The sequence below is a fragment of the Empidonax traillii genome, unplaced genomic scaffold (assembly GCF_003031625.1).
Source record: "Empidonax traillii isolate 1590-97213 ecotype Southwest subspecies unplaced genomic scaffold, ASM303162v1 scaffold378:size984864, whole genome shotgun sequence".
Taxonomy (NCBI): domain Eukaryota; kingdom Metazoa; phylum Chordata; class Aves; order Passeriformes; family Tyrannidae; genus Empidonax; species Empidonax traillii.
The window spans coordinates 481,395-501,136 of record NW_020955571.1 but is presented as its reverse complement, the minus strand read 5'-3'; the positions used below and the strand labels follow the sequence as shown (position 1 = coordinate 501,136).

Sequence of the window (19,742 nt, the reverse complement as noted above, 5' to 3'; positions counted from 1 at the left end):
AGATACAGACTTCTGAGACGATTTATCCAGTTTCAGAAAGTCAGAAGTAGTGGGGAGGTTCTCATGGCACGTACAGCTCAAGGTCAGCTCTATCTCTTGATGTGTGGAAGCCCTGTGGCCTAGCAGGTCAACCTTTGAACTACATGTCTCATCAAAACTATTTTTTTAAGACCTGAATACACTATGTCTTTACAAGTTGTGGACTATAGCTTACCATTTCTTTAACCTTTGCCTCTAATTTCTGCAGGGAACATCCTGCTCTGGGTTCATCTTTTTTAAGGCTTCTCTGTCCACAAGCATCAGCTTTGAAATGGAGCACAATTTGCTGGGAAGGGAAAAGCAGATTGGAACATGATTGACAGCATGTAGAGCTAGAAACTAATGAAGGTGCCTAAGACGAAGCTTTAGCTGTGTTGAGGCATCAGCTATGGGATGAACCACATACAAACAAGGTGCTGAGGAAGCTGGGCTGCAGGAACTGATTAAAACTACATCTCTACTACACTCTGCAGTTTTCTGTAGAGTTATTGGAGCTCTTTAGAGCTTGGGTGTCAAAGGGAACTGATACAATATCTGTAGGTACAAAGAGGGAAAGAATTTTAGTTAGTTCTAAAGGTACATCTGGAAAACTGCTGACAGAATTGTCCACATTCTGCCCATGACTGGATGTCATAAAAGACATCCATGACCTTTCCATGGCTCGTTCATTTCTAACCGAGGCTTCTTTGTATACACGAGGTGTGGCCTTCAATTTTATCATCCCAAAATTGTGAAGTCTGTGATCTGCTCCAGGGATTAATTAGAGCTGGTGAGGAGGCTGTGGTCTGTTCTCTGAGACCTTTGCTTTAAATATTGCAGAAGTTTACTTTTAGAGCACATGAACGTGGAAGGGAAAGAACAGCAAGGAAGGCTAGAGAGACAAGCTCCACACTTCCCTTGGAAACAGGAAATTTTAAAAAGAAATAATTAATGGGATAGAGTAGCAAGGCCATGCTAAAGATGATATATGAAATATAGGTTGATCAGCAGTACTGTAGCATAGCTATGGCTGAAAGTGTAATACGAGAACAGATCCAAATTGCATACAAATTTACATACTTGAATCTGTGAAAACTGTGTGGACTTAGAAGTGTAATGAAACTTATCTTGTAGTATAGTTGAATAGGGAAACTGGTATTAGCCATACTAATGAAATATCACTTTTGATAATTTAAGCTGCATCTTTCCTAATCCTGCCGAGAGAATTTAAGGGCTTTTGTTCTCAAAGAAATAATACTGTGGTTTTAAGGAAGAAATGCCCAAGGAAAGGGTGTTGTTAAGTAGAAAAATGTTTGGAGTAGAGATCCTGCTGATGAAAGACGGGAACAAATCAAACAAGGAAGAAGAAATAGAAAGGAGCAGCGTTGTTCTTGTGTTCCTTTTAGCAACCCCTTCTGAGGTGTCCAGACTCTTACTGGAGAAGGTGTTTGTGCTCTCTCAGATATCCTCGCTCTTTCACCCTCTACCAGACTTCAGTATGGTACCTCCTGAATCTCACAGGCACACTCTGCTGGTTTAACTTTGATGGGATAAGTGGGCTACAGCGTCCAGGGTGGAAATATGATCCTGCCACAGTTGAATGCACTTACTGTGAACTGAGAATGTGGAGAGGAGAGCCTGCTTATTCCTAGGGTGACAACCATCCTTATGCACCTTCAACCTGTTATTAAAAAGCCTGTCAATATAGAAAAGGCAGCTAGAATGGATAATCTGAAGTATTTAGTAGCATTTTCATTTGGACAAAGTATAATATAATTTCTTCCAAGCCACAAAGAACATTAAAACCTCCTTTGGCGCAGCCTTTAGGGTGGTTAATGATGTGAACAAACATTCCTTTAGGCTATGTAAGGAGAAAAAGAGTAAAAGACATCTAAGGCTCCACTGCTGTAGCTAATGTGCTACTCTGCTTCCATGAAATAAAAACAGACCCAGAAGAGACAGAATTTTAGCTTTGTTTTCACCAGAGGACAGATTTGATCCAAGGGAGAAGGGGCTCAGAGAGAAAGGAAAACACTGGGAACAACAGGAGGTGGGGAAGAGGCAAGAGAGGAACTTGGCTCTTGAATTTCAGGTTGTCCTGGAGGGTTGGGCCAAAGGCTTCCTTTGACTCAGCCACCATGGTACCCCTTGGATGGCAGGTTTTCTCACATCCCAGAGGAAAATAGTGAACACAGCAGTCGGTTCCTGTGCTCCTGCTGGGTGACCTTACAGTCCACCCACTTGCTAGGCTGGTCCCATCCCACTGCCCCAGCCAGGAACAGGGTGCTGAGGGTACCAAGGCAGCCCTGGGCAGTGGGCACCTCTCTGGGGATGGAGACAGGTTGGGACATGGGCATGGCTTGCTGGGATCCATGGCCACACACGGCAGGGCTATGGAGAGCTGGAGGGCTGTGGGAGTAGTGGCTCACAACCTGGGGAGGGCTGATGAGGGTCCTGGGCCCTGGTCAGGCAGGGGGAGCCCAGCGCGGCTGAAAGAGCTGGATAGGTCTGTGGATGCCCTCAGGGCTTCCATACTTTTCCCCCCTTCATCTTCTCTGGGATTTTTAAATTTTGCTGTTCCCCTTGAAATTTTTTACTCCCCTGTTGACCTGATGATGACCTGATGATATGATGACCTCATCATATGTTGGCAGGTGGCTCCTTCCCCACCTGACCTGGGCCACGGCAGGCTGGAGACAGCAGATGCTGCTCCAGGTGCCTCTGAGGAGGTGCAGGGCCAGCAAATCTTTGGTCTGAGGCAGAGGGGCCTCTCAAAAGGAGGGCATGAGGGTTAGCGGGAATGATGGGGGGATGAATGATGGAGGTATTGACACATGGAGTTCCAGCGGTAGCAGTGTCGGAGCTCTAGTACCGTGGAATGTGATAGGGATAATATTTGAGGGAGAGAAGGATTATTGTGAATCACAAAGCTGCTTATTTTTCCAGTTATTTTAAGTGCTGTAATAAAAGCAATTGCATACTCTCAGCTTTAAGGTAAATGAAAGAGTAAACAAGGAACCGGAGCAACATGAACTGCAGTGTGGTGCCTGCACTCCCCACCTTATATCTGCCCATGTAATTTATTTATGCATTTGAACTTGCTACATTTCCCTGTCCTTTCTCCCTGCCACCCTTGCTCCCTGCAGGGCTCTCCCTCCTCTTTGCTGCCTGCTCCCCCATGCTGCCTCTTGCTGCCTGCCCCTGCCTGTCCTGGCAGGGCTGGACAGGGGCCCAGGGCTCCCAGCCCGGCTGCCACCGCTCCTGGGAGCCCTGGGGAACACTTCATAGGTGGCCATGGAAATTTTACAATGTGATAGTTTTCATGGGAAGGGTGGTTAATTAAGTCACTAAATACTTTCTGATCTCTGGTAGGCAAAATTAGAGAGTCATCTCTACTGGAAGTTTCAGAAAGAACTTCGGTGCTGTTTTCTCCTTGTTTCTCTTTCACACAAAGCCCAGCAATTTAAAGCACTGATTGTTTCACACTGTTAAAGTAGCTTGTGTTATGTTTTGGTTCATCTTGTGACTGACTGTACCGATTCTGCCTTAACATTTCAGAGCATCACAAAATAATTTTCTCCTTTCCTCCTCTACTGCTGCATCAATTATCAGGAGTGCATAATTATCCATTTGGATGCTTTTACCTATTTTACAAAACAAAAAGTATTACCCATGCAACACAAATAATTTAATTTGAACAATTAACAAAAAGCAACTTAACTGGAACCCGCTGCCATAATTGTTTCCAGTGAGTGATTTGGCAAAATGATGGCAACTCAAGTCAGTAATGATTTGGTTTATTTTTCCAAAAAGGACTGAGCCTGGCCAAGTCAGTAGTGTTCAGAATTCAGCCTGAACTGCTAAAATGACTTTTCAAAGAAGGTTCTGATGAAAAAGGCGGGAATATTATTCTCTAAAAAAGAAAAATATTATTCCTTATAATGGCAGAGCTATTGAGTTTTTATTGCCTTTGAAAATCATTCAGTACTTTGTGATACATATTGGAGCAATTATATCATAGACTCTCCAACACACGTTGAAAACTGTAATTTTCATTATTTTGTGAAACATTCTTCTTATTTAATTATTTTAATGGATTCCTCTGCTGAAAAAGTATAAAGTAATTTTCAAATAGGATTTGTAAATAACTTAGTTTTAAATTCAAGTAAAATATGGCTGAACCCCCAGACCCATTGCTCCTAAAATCAGCACGTACATTTTGAGAGATAAAAGGAGATATTGTGTCTTTACCTGACAATAGAATTTAAAATATTTAACTCTAGTAGCTGAAAGCTCCCATTTTCAGGTTTTCTCAAATATGAATGAGATATTTTCTCTAAAATGCTATTGTGAATCAAAGGTTTAAATTCCTTACAACCAAATAATCCCTGGAAACTTTAAAGAAAACAGTAGATACTGGAACACATTCTACAGAATTTCAAAAATGGAAAACAAATCTCATTGGCTTGTAAGAGTTATTTAAAGCAAAAAACATCTGTATTTACATCTGGTATTCTTGGGGGGAGAAAAAAAACAACCTGGAAAAATCACAGTGCTCTCAGACAACACTGTTGTTCTCACACAGCTATTGATCTGGTGGCATTTCAAAGACTGGGGGCTTGTGTGGTGGATTTCATTAGATCCTTTGAAGTTTCTCCCCTGCTGCATTCTTGTTACAAATTTTTATTTCTGAGTGTGGTATTGCTAGTCTCAGAATATTCATTATTCTCTACTCTGCTATTTTGATGCCTTATACATAAACTTGATCTCAAAATTCGGTTAAAAAGTAGTCCTTTCTATAAAGATAACCTTCTGAAGAGCTCTTTTATTTACTTGCTTGTTTGTTTGCTCGGGGGGGCCATCTTTAGCTGGAGTTGCCAATCCCTCTTCCCTTATAATTAAAAGGTATGTTTGGAGCAAAAGAAAAAATGTAGTGGTTTGTTTATTCAGGAGAAAACATTAGATTTAATTTAGCAGATTATATTCTTGAAAAGGAGCAGGGCCAAAAATAGATCCTGAGCCAAAATCTGCCTTGAGCTACATCTTGCTTAAGCGCTGCCAGAGCTATGCTAGCAAGCAGGTCCCTGAGAAATGACAAAGGTTGTGGTGGGGCTGTGTTCCATCTCTGCAGGAACATGAGTGAAGATAATAGCCATGCTCCGATAGCTAGAAAAACATGCCTTTGGTCTGCTTTTCTGCCAGCTTGAACATCTGCCTACACTGAGGGAGAAGCTGGGGAACGTTCTCTGCACACGTGGCATCCCCACAGTGGGGAGGTTCCCTGGACGTGTGACAAACCAGCTGTGAACGTCCCTGGAGAAGAGACAGAGTGGCCACATCGGTGGCAACTGAGAGAGACCAGCTGAAATGACCAGTCTGATAAAATACACTGTGTGTTTTTCACGGTCATCTTGAACCAAGCGTGGAAAGTTTACAAATCCCTTCTCCGGTGCTTGGTTCCATAGGTGGTTCAAACACTTAAATCCTGCTCTTGGAGATACTCATATGAACCGAGGGCTACCAGCTGTCATGTAATTTAGCCTTAGGATCAAGATTATGTACGATAAGGGCCCATTCTTGAACGGTCTCAGAGTACCTCTGCAATGCTGACAGATGTGCTGGTGCTGCAGGAAGGAAAGCACACCAGCTTCCTGCTCCAGCTACTCTCGAGTACTGCTATTCCATGAAACAAACAGGGAGAAGAGCTGGAAAGGGCATAAGGTTAGCAAAGGGTAATAAAACTGTAGAGATTTTAACGGCACTTAGATTAGTTCCTTCCCTCTTTTAAATATACAGACAACGTACCTTGTATATATGACAATGAAAATATCCCATCCCTTCTTACCTTCCTTTTCAATGCCAGGTCTCTATGAACACAGCAACAAGGGAGATATTGGGATGGGGAAGCATGCAGACAATTAGCATGAGTCTTTATTCTCTCCTTCTAAAAAGCCCAAACCACATTTAAAGAATTTCAATTACTGGGAGTTAGAGCTGCATATTTCAGGAAATGAGGATATTTCAGTCAATTAGGAAAATAAAAAGAAGAAAGGAAATAATAGATTTCCCAGTGTTTGTCACCTACTATGCATTGCCATGATTCAGCATTCCCTTTTTTTGGGGGCGGAATGAGATGGGAAGAGGGCAGTTTATAATTTTCATCCTACAAGGGGAACCTGACAGCAGTGGCCAGTACACCAAGGGGTAGTACTCAGCTGCTCACTGACAGGGAGCAATAGCTGTTGTAGAGGGTACTTGTGTTCAAGCTCTGCAATTCTATAATTTTTATGTTTGATCTGTTGTTCCTCATCTCCATGCCTTTTTTAAATAAAGCAAAACACTGAACAATAGCAGATACTAAAGGAAGAATATACTTTTCTGGTCTACAGATATTTGCAGCTTGGGACCACCTTAGATAGAAGGCCTGATTCATACTAAACACTATTTGATGTTTTTTTCCTCCTTTTTTTGTCCAATTGCTCCCTGAACTTATAAGAACTTCTCAGATTCCTGGTGTCCTGTGACAAGGAGCTTTACAGCTTAACGTTGTATGGTGCTAAGAAATACTTCACCTTATTTTAACTGTTTTGTTCCATGCCTTGTGACTTTTTGTGTTCTAAAAGAAAGTTGTTATCTGCTTTTATGTTCTGCATCAACCACGATTTTATCAACCTCTGCCATGAGTCCCCTGCCCCCTTAATTTCTTGTCCCTGAGGAAGAGATGACCTGGAAAATAGAAGTGTATGAAATCCTCTCAGGTACATTTAACAGAACACACAGTCACAAAGTGTCTCCTTGCAAAAAGAAAAGCAACAGCCCTAGTCTGTGCTACAGAGTCTTCTTTCTCAAAGGAATGCCTTTGTTCAGGGTAACACTCAAATTTGAGTTCTAAAAGCAAGACCTTGACCTTCTGCCAGTCTAGTTAAACCAGCTTTACAAGTATTATAAATCCTGGAGTGGTTCAAAGATTTTGAACAACTACACTTTGTTTTGAATCACAAGCAGCTACAGAACTTTAGTGCTGCATTCCCATGACTACTTTAGTGATAAGTTTAAAGTTTGGAGAAAAAAAATGTTACTTTCAAGGCTTTTAGATAAAGTATCTGTTTTAGGAAAGTATTTTTAGTATTTGCAGCTAGTGTTTCTCCTACTGCTCTTCTTTCATTTTAGTATTAATTGTAGTATATTTCCCAGCAAACTGCAGCTGCTCTTCAATATGGGGTAGGAGAGGCGGGGGCTCTATTTTGCGGATGTGTTTAGGTTATGCAGGAATTTGAAGGTGTTAGGAGGGCCTAGTGTTGTTATGCAATGGTTCTAATGCCCCACCTGCAGGCCGGGAGCTTACCTTTTAAACTGGCTTGCAGAGGTGCAGTAGACAAAAGCAGCCCCTGCTGCCCTGCAGCAGGACTTTGGCATGAGACCCCAGAGTGACACCACAGTTTATCTCAGACATAGCTGAGAAGCTCAAGGACAGAAAGGAGGATGGGACCAGCTTGGAAACACTAAACAAATCAGTCTGCACACCCACAGCTCATTTCTAGTTAAATGGCCTTGAAATGTGTTTACAGACAAAAGAGCTGTGAATTGTGCTATTTGGCTGTGCTGGGAATTAGCATAGAAAAAATCAGCATAGAAAGCCTGGGTTAATTTAGTGCCTTCACAAATCTTTGCAAGTTATTTTGCTTTCTGTGAAAATATTATTTCACTAAGAAGCTTTTGATGGCACGACTTTTCTTATGTAGCATTACATTTACTGATGGTCTTATTGTGGTAACAAGCAAAATGCAAGGAAGGACCACATTGCAAAGAAAAGCAAAGCAACAAACCCCTCTGACTCTGGAACTGCTTGCAAAGCGGGACTGATGACTGGATGAGGAATCTAATCATGGCCTCAGGGGAGATAAAACGTATTTCAGACTCAGAGAGGGCTCTAGCGAGGTGCTCTCATTACTGATAGACAGATCTTCCTTTTTGCCAGGTGGGGAGAGATGCCTGTGCTGCCCTGGGCCGAGCACACTGGCAGGAGGCAGGGGTGTGATGAGCACTGACACTGCGCTGTGCCTGGTTCTGCTGACTGTTCACAGCTGCACTTCGTGTGTTCGTTGTTATAGGCTTCAGAATATGGTATCTAAGAGGCAAGAAACCTTGCAGAGTGCAAACACTTGGATCCCATTTGCATGCCTTCATGAGCAGTTCTCACCCAGATGATCCCTTAGACCTCCCTTGCTTATGCTGCTAATTAGACTTCTAGTTCTGTAGCCACAGAACCTGTGCAGCCTCTGCCAAGAATCAATAAAATGCAAAGCAACAGGCAGCCAGTTAGATACCATTAGATACCAGATCTCATGCCAGGGTGCTTTCCTGTATCAGGATACCATGAAACCTGAGAGGAATATCTGAAAAGGACTCACTACCTCCACAGTCTTGCATATATGTGCAGTGTCCTTTGGACATGGCTTTCCAGAATGGGATGTGATGTGATTTTTAGCATTGTTACCACAGAAACTAAGCAACCTGGAATGAGCCAGCTTGTTATCTTGCTGCTCCAGGCACAAGAGCTCCCTGCACAGCCTCAGAGAGAAAACGTGCCCACTGTGGCTGTGAGCCCTCTCCCAAACTTCCATTGACTCAGTGTAAATCACTTTTATTCATTAATTAATTGAAATATCTCTACACCGTACATGTTATCAGTGTTTGCACATTTGCTGCTGTTTGCTTTTTCTAGTAGGTGTGCTTTAGGTATACTGAAGTTATATTCTGTTGAACACTTTGGGTTTCTCATGGAGGATTCACAAAGCATTTTCAGGACAGCCTTTGTAGGGATTATGAATGCACCTAGGCCTTGTTCCCTGGCCCAGGGATAATATTCATGGGCCACCAAAAGCACAACAGGCCCCACTGATGGTTCATAAGACAGCCAAATGTTGTGCACCATGGGATGTAGGCATTCCATATAATGTGTCCCACGTGGTAAGGTTTTCAGAGGGGACATCAAAACCTCTAGAAAGTCATTGAGCCTTCACATCCCAGCCATGGCAAAGTTCTTTTCTTTGCTTTCCTATGTGCTGTGCAGGATGCAGTGCACAATTATGATCCGAAATAGATACTGCTCTGTAGCCTTAAACTTCTAGTTAATACATGCTGTGTACAACTCATTTTCCAGGCACTTTCAGTCTTGTATTCAGAGATGAGAGTTAAGCAGGTTTTGCTCTGTGAGGCAGTAGAAGGTTTCTTTTCTTTCTGCAGGACAGGACGGGGTACTCTTGTCTCAGAATAAGAGCAGGAACGCCAGCTTTGTTAACGTGTGTCAAGAGAAGATGTTATGGTGCTTTGGACTCCCACACAGTAAGGATTAGCCTATGTGTCAGAGGTTCACAAGACCCTGCACTCTACATCCACCTGCCCTCTGGCCTTCATACTCCCTTGGAGAAAACACCTGAGAGATCTAGAGACACGAGCAAAGGCATTTAGTGCCCTAACACGGTCACAGCCTGAGGAGCTGCCATCCTATAGCCATCTGCTGGCAGTTTGAAAGTGTCACAGCCTAGCTGAGCCGTTGGGTGGGGAGAGCCCTTCAGTTTGTCCCAAAAACTGGAGTGAAGTTACTTGTGCCATGTATCCCATCAAGACTTGCTGAGCAATCCCGTGGCACGCAGAGCACAGCATAACATAGAGAGCAGTGCCGCACCGAACACACACAGGGTGGAAAATCCCCAGGGGAAGCAGTGAGAAGCTCTTCTGTGAAAGATTGTTGTTCATGGAGATGTTCCATTTCATGTCAGATAGTATGAACCTGAAGGAAATAATTTTGAAAGTACATCCACGCAGGCACGTGAAGCAGCCTGGAATCTGAATAACAAACTTGCCCTTGGGACGAGCTCTCCCTGCATATGCCTCAGTATCTGACCTTTTTACAGTATTTTGGGGGGAGACATTCACAACAGGAAAGATGATGAGGGAGAAGTCCTCTTTGCAGCACTTGGGGGAATCATGGTTGTGCATGAAAGCTGCAAAGTTTCTGCTGTTAATAAAAGAAGAAGGAAAAGAAAGTGAGGCAGACCTTGCAGCTGGTTCCCCTCTACCTTGGCTAATGTTTGCCTGGGAGCAGGGAGAATCATTAACTGCCCCAGACAAGTTTTATGGCCTCAAGGTCACAGAGCAATGGTGCACTGAAAGACCACAGGAGTGCAACAAAACAAATTTGCTGGTGCTGGGGAGACCAGAGCACCTTGTCCATGAAAGGCAGAGCTTATAGGCACACTTAGAAAGCTGCAAAGTTGCACCCAGGTTTGTTCATCCACGATTCTTCATCTGTGGTGCTGACACAGCACAAGGACGTGAACATCAGACCTCCTAAACCCTATTTTTTTATTATTATAATTTTTATCCTTTATTGAAGTTCCAGGGAAAAATTAGCCCTAAATGTCTAACTTTAGCTACCACCTGATAGATTTCTGACATTCTGGTCTCTTGGTCTTGTCTTCACGGTCTTATTTTCCTGACTGGACAATATGCTCCCTGCTCTCTGGTTGGTACTGTTCTCTGTGTTGCTGGGAAGATTAAACCCAGTGCTCCCCCACGAACACCTGGCAGCTCCCTAACTTGCTGTGTGATTAATTAAGCTTCTTCTGGCTGAGAGTAGAAACTAAAGTCCTTTCTTCATGCCCTTGAGCACATGCAGAGTCTTTATCTGAGGTCACTTGTTTTCTTATAGTCCACAAAGCACAAGGAAGGCTTGGCCTCTCGGTGTGGGACTCCTATTTTGACCCTATTTCTCACAGCTCAGGCCAGGTGATGATAAAGAGCATTTGAGGAGGAGAAAGGCAGGAGCCTCCTCCCACAGCTCAAACTCTGCCTTTACCAGTAATCAGATAGGTGTCAGCCTCCACTAAGGACATCCCCTCCCCTTCTGCTCTGACTGTAGGAGTCAAACTCAACCTATGCCTCCCTGCAGTGCTGACATCCTACTTCCAGGACAGAGTTCTGCTGGTTTCAGCTGTTCCTGGTGCCTGAGATCACTAAGCCACGGACAAGTCTGCACTATCCTATGCTCAGGGGTTTGTTCCACAGACATCAGACCAAGGTCACAGCACATTCCTCCCATTCCTTTTCCTCCCTCTTTCTTTAGGATATGGCCTGGTGTATGGTATCTGTGTGCAGGGGCATTCATCTAACCAGAAAGTCCTTAGTCTTAGCATTTACAGACTTAAAGGTCGGTACATCTCACTTGGCATGAGCAGGAAAAACACACCAACCTTGTGGGAATACTGATGTGTTGCTCTGTGTAAGTTTACTTTGTGCAATGTAAGCACGATCCTGAGTTTTCAAGGCTTGCATTCACCTGCTTTTTTACTGCAATAAAGATGCAGCTGTTAATATGCTTGCCAGCATGCAATGTCCTCATATAATGCAATTAACATTTTGACCACTGGATGTTACTCTTGCTCCAAACATCTTCAGGGGAATGCAGGGTAAAGACTTACTGGCAATGCAATCTTCTAATTTTTTAACCTAGAACCTAATTAAATCAGTCACCAACTTGTGGATAGGTGGATCATCTATTTATTGCTTGCCCGTTAACTGAAGAAAAATAGTTAGAAAGTTATTATTGGGATATAAAGGAATGTCTGCATCCAGCAACATGCTAACAGGTGATTAAATTGATAGTAATGGACTGAGATTTTAGCAATGAAAAAGCTAGTGATTTTTCAAATCATTCGGCTTGGGAATTCTAGCACATTGTCCAAGACAGTCAAATGGTTTTGTATGCATTGTACCAGTGTGCCTGAAGTCCAGAAATAAACCACATTTTTTAGGCATCTTTGACCACTTATGCTGCACTTTTCTCACTATCCCACTTCCCCTAGAATAGCCAGGAAGCCTTATATGTAAGCAGGACCTTTTGATTTTTTGTTTATTATTATTATTATTATTATTATTATTATTCTTTTAATTATATACAAACATCTTTGAACACTTCCCATTCTCTAATTATTTTGCTCTCTACTACATGCCTCCCCCATCCTCCCTGTATGGCTCCCACATAATCTGTGCATGCCGCTTTCACTGATGTGAAGCAAAGTCTTCCTATATGATGAGCACAGTTGCCATGGCTGAAATATGGCCAAAGTAATTCCACATTTATTGATTGATACCTCTGTGAAATACTTCCTTTGTGCATACTATGCTGCAGGAGCTCCTGATTTCATCTTCCCCAAATGAGAAAGCCTTTTAAATATGCATGATCATTTGTTCACCCATATGGGTGGATGATATATCCCCTCTATAGGTGGACACGACCAGCACTCTATATAAGCTGAAAGAAATTCAGCTGCATGTGGGCTGCACACCAGTTGTACACAAAGGTCTTTCTGCAGTCCTTGGTGTTTCCTTTTGATTTCTTACATATTGCAGGAAACATCCAGGAACTGTTCCCCCAGCAAGACAGTGTTTTCTTACAGTATCATTTTATCTGTAGACCCAGTTAAGTTATTTACGCAAGGTTATATCATTCCACAGTTCCAGTAGCTGCAAGTAGGCATCTAGGGGAACAAGTTTTGCATGCCTTTCTGAGATACTCATGTGATCTCCAGGCCACTTTGCCATATCTGAACACACACCTGGCTTGAAACCAGAGGTAAAAGTCCTGCTCAAATGAGAAAAGTATGAATACTCACAGACAGAACTAAAATAGGGAACTACTCAAGGGGAATTCACATTGCCTATTTTAGCTGCTTAATACAAGTGATCAATGCTCCTAAAGAGGTGAGCCAACTGGCACGTGGCAGAAACCTAATCCAGAAAGAAATAAAACTCATGATGGAGGTGCTGGTTTCTGACCAGCATGTGCATGATTTCATGTGCACTGAGTGTGAAAGGGAAGGCTTCATCACTGTGCATACCAACACAGCACAGAGTTATTAAAACAACAACAACCAAAAAGCTTTCTCTTTTCGACTCAGTGTTATCATAAAGTGGCCAGCCAAAAATTCTGAATCACTTTCTTTATCTCATCCTAATAAATTCTTAGAGACTAGATACTGAAAATAGGTTATTTATCAAACTTTCTGTCTTCCCATTTTAAATACGGTAGTTTCTACCTTTTCTCTAAAAGACTGCTAGTTGGCTGACGGGGTATTTTAACATAGATTAGGAGGTTCAAATGTGAAGAGAATGTTACATGTCAGTTTAAAAAACTCCCACATTTTCTAACTCTGCTTGTTTGCTGGGACAGAACAGTCTACACCTTTTGCTACACACTTGCCTGTTGTCATGATTTATACACTGGATTAAGATGAAGGATAATAAATTAACAAAGTGTAGCTCCATAGTGCATAATCCTCAGTGCTTTAAATTAAAACTGTCTGCTGTGGGCACAAAAGTGATTGGAGCAGAATTTTGCCCTGCAGGCATATTTTTCACCACCCCATCTGTTGCCCCAGATACCAGGGATGGAAATGCCCATTTTGTTCATTTTTATTTAATTTAAAAATATTTTTCATATCTTTTCTTTCTTGAGACTGTTCCAAATGACATCAGAAAACAACGTTCAAACCAGGGCATGGAAGTGGAAAGCAAGCTACAAGCCAGAGCACTATAAAATATTCAAAGAAGGAGTACATGTTTATTTAGGTCGAGTAAAGCAAGGGATCCCTGCAGTCACTTACTTTCTGTGGGTTGAACGCATTGTTACTGCTTAGTAATCATTTGCTTAGGATGCCACCTTCTTTTAGCTCTCTTCAGATAAAGAGCTGGGTGGCCTGACATTTCATCCCTGGAGTCTTTTCTGCGTGATCTGTCTCCATCCCACAACAATCCTCTCCATACTCCGATCCATACTCAGCACTCCTGTGCAGAGCTGTTCCTTGGAGTCTCTGTGCAGGGACCTTCAGAAGGGGAGGGAAGCTGCCGGGCCGCCCATCCCCTCCAAGCCTACCTGGGATGCCTGTCATTACTTGGCATTAAAGCCACACTAACGGCCCAGCCCCTCCAAAGTGGCAGATGTGTTTAGTAGCAGGAACAATAGTAGCAATAACATGTATTTTGTGTGATTTTTTCACCAAGGATGGACCAGTTTCTCTAAATTCCTTGTCTACAAGGATAACCCCCTGGGCTTTCATACTCCTTGCAAAGAGCAAGCAGAATGTTAAAAAGCTCTTCTGCTATCTGAACCCGTTTTGTAATTCCCTGGACATGTTCTTAAAATTAAAATACACTTGATTTCTTCTTTCATGGTGAAGTCACTCAACAGTTAGTTTTCTCCTGACTGCTATCTGTCCACGGAGATTAGGAGGAGGTGAAGAAAATTATGTTTCTAAATAGGGATGGAAAAACTGAACCTCCTCCTTGCCAGGACTCTGGGCAAATCCCCTTCTGCAGCATAGCTGGCTATGTCCAAGGTCAATGCCTCTGCAGATAAGGGCTATGGTGAAGAAACACAGAAGCAAAGGCCTAATCCTCCTGCCTCCTGGGAGCTGCTTTTCAGCTGCTTTACCCCTGGCCCCCACCTGTGCTACATTGCTGCTGTGCTGCAGCACTGACTGCACCCTGGCTCCGGCTGCTGTGATTCTGGCCCTGATCCAGCTCCACCAGCTCAGTTTCCTGACTTTCCCTTGTGTCTTGCCTCTACAGAGTTGCTTGGCGACTACACAGCTGTGCCTGATGCCAATTACTGCCCTGGACCTGATCCTGCCCTGGCTTCTCAGCATCCTTGCCCCCTTGTGGGTGAGGGCTCTGTTTTGCTGGCCATGCTGCCATGGAGGAGCACTGAGGTCCTCACAGCACCCTGACTTGCTCTAGGGCTTTCTGGAGAACAATTTAACCATGTCGTCTAATATTGCCTCCAATTCAAAACCCAACTGAGACTGAATTGGCCTTGTGTGGCCACATGCTGAATCTGTTTCCACCCAACTCATTATTTCCAATGAGTAACAGCAGATTTGTCAATATTTGTATTGCATCCCCAGGAGAAGTCAGCTTGTTTAAGCTGAAGTCAATATAAACTATACTGATTCATGCTGGCTGAAAAATCTGTCCACATTTTCCAAACACTTCAGTTGAGTTAAAATCCCTGCACATTTAGAACCAGAAGGATCTTGTGTTTAATACCTCCGTGTTAATATTTTCCCGTTATGTAGATCACAGACTTGAGGAAACGACATTAGCTCTTTCCTTCAGCGCCATTCATAGCTTTTGACAGCTTCCTGACATTGATATAGCATGTTATGAAAAGCAGAGTTACCAGGCTGAAGGCACTGAGTTATGTTTTTATTAAAAGCATTATTCAGCTGTCACACAATGTCATATGCAAATATCCTCATGAGCTTCTAGTGAAGCAATGTTGTATAAGCAAAAGGTCTCTGTTTCCACTGTTGCCTTTACTGTAAGGATACCATGCCAGTGGAAAGAGAAGAGAAGGGAGGCTCTGAAGCTCAAATCCACCCCTCCTGGTTTGTGTCTGTTCCTTGGTAAAGGCACAGAATGCGTGAATTCTCATGCAGTATGAGACAGGTGTTACCTTCAAGATGGATATCTCAAAAATCAAACAGACAATTAGAAACACTCAGTTTCTCATGTGAATAAATGCTCTCAAATTGATCTGTTTTAAAACTCAGCTTTGAACTCAGTTGTGATGAACTATGTGGAGATTATTTGGACATCTCCCATTGCAGTGTGTACCTCATGAAAAGCAAAGATTTTGCATACTGGACTCCCCACAGGAGTCATGTCTTATGGAGGAACACCCTGACTAGTTCAGGGACTGATTATGCATAGCTGTGCAAGCCTGGGGCTCATCTGCAGTCTGTATTTATACTGCTCCATGGATAGATTTTACAACCTGCAACTCAATTCCTTGCTCTACAGCAACAAAACTGAAAATCCCAGTGCCAGGTACTGTAGAACTGACCTGGAGTCACTGCAGCAATGTGGCACAGCAGGTGCCTCTGCCTGCCTTGACACAGCAGGGTGATAGATAGCAATAGGGTCCCACAGAGTCATAGAACAGAATCATAGGATCATTTAGGTGGGAAAAGACCCTCAAGATTATCCTGTCCAACCACTGACCTAACAATGCCGATTTCACCACTAAACCATGTCCCTGAGTGCTGTGCCTGATACGTTTCTAAAATACCTTCCAGGATAGTGAATCAACCACTTCCGTGGGAAGTCTGTTCCAGTGCTTAATAGCCCTTTCAGTGAAGAAATTTTTCTTAATATCCAGTCTAAACCACCATAGAGTTTGGAGGCTGGAAGTCTGCAAGCAATGCATGATTAAACAAGAAGGGAAGTCATTGTCAGCAGAGCAGGCTGCTGAAATCCAATGCGTGTAAAAACACAGCGCCTGTAGATTCTCTGAAGGTGGAGGTGCTCTGAGGAAAGCCCACAAACATCACACAGAAGGTTTTCCCCGTCTTTGTTAAATGTGTGTACCTTCTGAACATTGTCTGATGACAGTGAGACAGCATAATTTTAGTGAGGTGGCAGTTGCCACAGAAACGGGTCACTGGAAGAGTCACACAGTTAAGGCAAGTAAAAGCCAAGGAAATCATCCATGTCTAAACTGACTTCCTAAACATCCATACCTCCTCTTATTGTGTGCATTTATGTGCAGAAAGATGGAGTGTGTAAATAGGTGTAATATTTATCATCAGCCAATTTGAGAGAGGTTTTTTTGGAGGGGGGTGGAGGGCGGGGGGAGGGGGAGGAGTGTACATCCTCTTTAAAAATGGAAGAAATGACCACTTAGAGACTGAGGAAGCTTTTCTAAAAGGTCTGTCTTCCCCTGGCCTTATTTATTATTTAGGTCTTCAGCTGATGTATTTAATACTGCAAGGCACTTAGAGATTCTAGTTTGAAAGAAATACACTGCACAAAATCAAGCTTCCTCAAAGCAACAGGATACCTCTTCAAATGTTAATTGTCTTTTCCCAATTAAATAAGCCTCTTTATTACTGCTCTGTTTGATAAGGAAAAAAAAAAAGTGCAGCATGTCTTTAGTTTCTCCGAGATGCATGCTATATGGGTAGCTCTATTCCCCTCTCATTTTCTGTTTTGATAGCAGAAAACAGAAAACTTCACACCAGTGAGTTGATTCTCACTGTAACTTGGTACACAGAAGGAGAGAATTATCTGTACTATCTATTTTCTCTTAATGCTGAAATTGGCTGGAGGTGCAGAGCCACATACTGATTTACTTCATAAACCCTGAGGATAAACCATGTAAGAGCTGCAGAAGAAATTATGGGCTTTGTTCTAGGCTGGTTTAAATTGACAGCAGTAGATAATACATTAGGTGGAAGGCACACCGGAGACACCATTATGCACTATGATCACATGAGAAATAAGAAAAAGTTAAATGTTCAGAGAAAACAGCAACAAATATTCGTTCTTCACCCAGGTAAGCACAGTCTGGCTCCAGCTGAGCAAGTACACTCTCCACATGCCTCTTTCCTTCACAGCACATCAAAATACTGCTCATAGAGCTACTGTGAAAATCTTAATTAAATGATGAATTTTCATGGACCTGTGAATTGTTGGACTTGCTGCCTTACAGCTTTTGAACTTACACACTTTTTCACACTCTTGAATCACAGAACCTCAAGATCTCTCTGTGTGTAGGGGCCTGTCATGCTTTGACTTCTGTTTGAGTGAAAGAGAAATCCTTTCAGCAGATGAAGGAAGAACAGGCAAACAACTGTTTTCTGAAACTTTTTGCACTCTCCCAGGGCTTTACAGAATGGATTAGGAGCTTGCCCTTGGTAGCGGCCCCTTACTGAAGTGCACAGTGAGTGGCATTAAATGTACCATGTCACTGCTTGGAGCCAGGAGCCCAATGTAACTACCTCGGAGAGATTAAAAAGGGCAAGGCTGTGACCAAAGTTCTGGGTTGCATTTGGAGTCCTGCCCTGCAGTGTTGTACATCAACATGCCTGCAATGACCTTCCCCCAAAACAAAAAATGAAAGCCACCTTGCACACTAGAACACTTGTCAGCCTCTGCTACCATGGAGGTATCAGAATGCGTACTGAAACTAAGTCTAGCTATTAGTGTTACTCATACCAGAAACTCAGACTATTTATTTAGTGAAGTAATGGAAATGAGAAATGTGTAATGAAAAATACAGTTTTGGGAGAGTAGGGGAAATATTTTAGGCACGGAAGTTTCACATCTATTCACTCAGTTCACATTTGTTGATTGGTCTGGAGACCTGCTGCTGCTGCAGTGAGGACTGAGACTGGAGCTCTCAAACTGAGCACATCCTGAGCTGCAAGAAAGAGCTGAGAGATGCAGATTTAGAATGAAGTTGTTAATATCTATGTGTGGCCCAGCTAGTGCTGTAGGAAGGTAGGGCACTACTTTAAGAGGTGTAAGTTCTCCTTTAGGTTACGGGTCAGGTAACTTCACATGCACTGTTTGTCATCAGCCAGCATTGTTGCTTTATTGCAGCTTACATGCACAAACCTCAGTGAATGCATGGGCAAATAAGAATACCCTCATGCTTGCATTTAGTACATGCACCAATGCATAATTCAGACAGAAAGCATATAGGCTTTTGCAAATGAAACAGGTATGGCTGCTTTCTTCTTGAAGAAAAAAAATTAAAATCAAAACCCACTCAGGCTGGGGATGGCAGGTGTCTGACTTTGTAGAAGCACATCTGTGCCTTATTGATGCAGATGAGCAGGGAAGTGGCTGCCCCATTTTTGAGTTCTGGTGGAGGTTTAGGTTCACTGAGAAAGCAGATAAACTCTGCTTCTAAACAAATAGATATATGGTGGAAAAAGAAGGGAGGAGACCTGCTTTATCTGTTTTGTTGTGGCTGAAATTGAAAGTATGGTCTGCTTCTCTTTTTTAGATAAATGTCAAGGGAGGATTTTTGCAAGGAGTTTCAAAGCGAGCTGTGTAAGATCAGGTAGAAATTAGGTTAAGACATGAGTGTATTTGGCTACACAACAGCCAGGAAGAAAGACTAACTTATCTGAGTTATCTGATTTCTGCATCTCATGTGCTGGAAATATTTCTAAGTAAGATGGTGATGGAACTGCCTACTGACTGACTAATGGCAGCAGGGAGTAGCCACTGTTACTGGTAAAATATTAATGAGATGAATGAAACTTTAATTTCAGTGTTTATGCACTAATTTGTTGCTCCTATTTTCACTTTAGTGAAATGTGAATTTCACTTTTCAACGAAATGCCATATTAATGAAAACAGCTATATGCTGAGAAGCTTGAAACACAGAAGAACTCTCTCCTCAAGAAACTAGATGCTGCATTATCGAGGACCTATGAGCCTTGACTTTTTGTTTGTAAAATGGGAAAGGAAAAAATGTCTACTAAGGGAACTTAAAAGGCTGGAGTTCTACTGCTCATGTTATGCAGGCTAGCAGGCTTTTGCATTAATCTTCTTCTGCATGTAAAATACATGAACAATTTGCAGCACTTCTAGTTAATTGGGTCATTGCTTTTTTTCTCCCTTGTAGCCTTTTAATTGTACTCCTACATAGTTCTTCTAGCCCCAGATCCACTTTTTTTTTTTTTTCTGCTTCTAACAAATTATAAATAATATTTGTGGTTTGGTTTACCAGTAATAAAGTGGACCTGGTAATATGTAATCACGTCACAAGAGTATACTGAAAATTAACTGCAATTTGAACCTAGATCCTCTGATTCTTAATTACCATGCAGTAACTGTACAGCACTGCAGCCTTAAAAATAATTTAG

The 19,742-nt window shown here is 42.5% G+C and overlaps 1 long non-coding RNA gene across 2 annotated transcripts; it reads left to right on the top strand.

The window, feature by feature from the left end:
• Positions 1-626: 626 nt before the first annotated feature.
• Positions 627-16,552, top strand: LOC114062046. Of its 2 annotated transcripts, none has more exons than XR_003572293.1 (3): positions 627-808; positions 12,538-12,655; positions 16,256-16,552. It is a non-coding gene; the product is annotated as an uncharacterized LOC114062046 (long non-coding RNA). The 2 variants fall into 2 exon arrangements; XR_003572294.1 differs by lacking the exon at positions 16,256-16,552 and adding an exon at positions 13,538-13,622.
• The last annotated feature ends 3,190 nt before the right edge of the window (positions 16,553-19,742 follow it).